Source organism: Apaloderma vittatum, unplaced genomic scaffold, assembly GCF_000703405.1.
Source record: "Apaloderma vittatum isolate BGI_N311 unplaced genomic scaffold, ASM70340v1 scaffold21750, whole genome shotgun sequence".
Taxonomy (NCBI): domain Eukaryota; kingdom Metazoa; phylum Chordata; class Aves; order Trogoniformes; family Trogonidae; genus Apaloderma; species Apaloderma vittatum.
In genome coordinates, this window is record NW_009695332.1 from 4,116 (window position 1) to 4,367 (window position 252).

General features: G+C 56.7%; 1 protein-coding gene across 1 annotated transcript in view; it reads left to right on the forward strand.

Moving 5' to 3' along the window:
- LOC104275178 (transcription factor CP2-like) overlaps nucleotides 1-252 on the forward strand; it is a gene marked incomplete at both ends in the record, with an annotated part of 2,106 nt that overhangs the window by 1,383 nt on the left and 471 nt on the right. The gene's annotated exons all lie outside the window — the stretch shown is intronic.

Sequence of the window (252 nt, forward strand, 5' to 3'; positions counted from 1 at the left end):
CGGTTTCCTTTTCCCCTTCCCTCACCTCGTGAAAACCAGCCTTGGTTGGCGGCATCCAACCGGTCTTGTGGGGCCTGAGGTCAAGTCAAGGAGCGATTGCCGATCGCTCGCTGCTCGGGAAGGGTGAGCAGCACCCTTCATGCTTCCATCCCAAGGGCCCATCTGGGCTTTCTTCTATTGCTTTGGCTTTTCCATGAAGCCTTCAGGCCCCTCTCCTTCCCTTTTCTCACCCTGGGAAACACCTCACAGCTT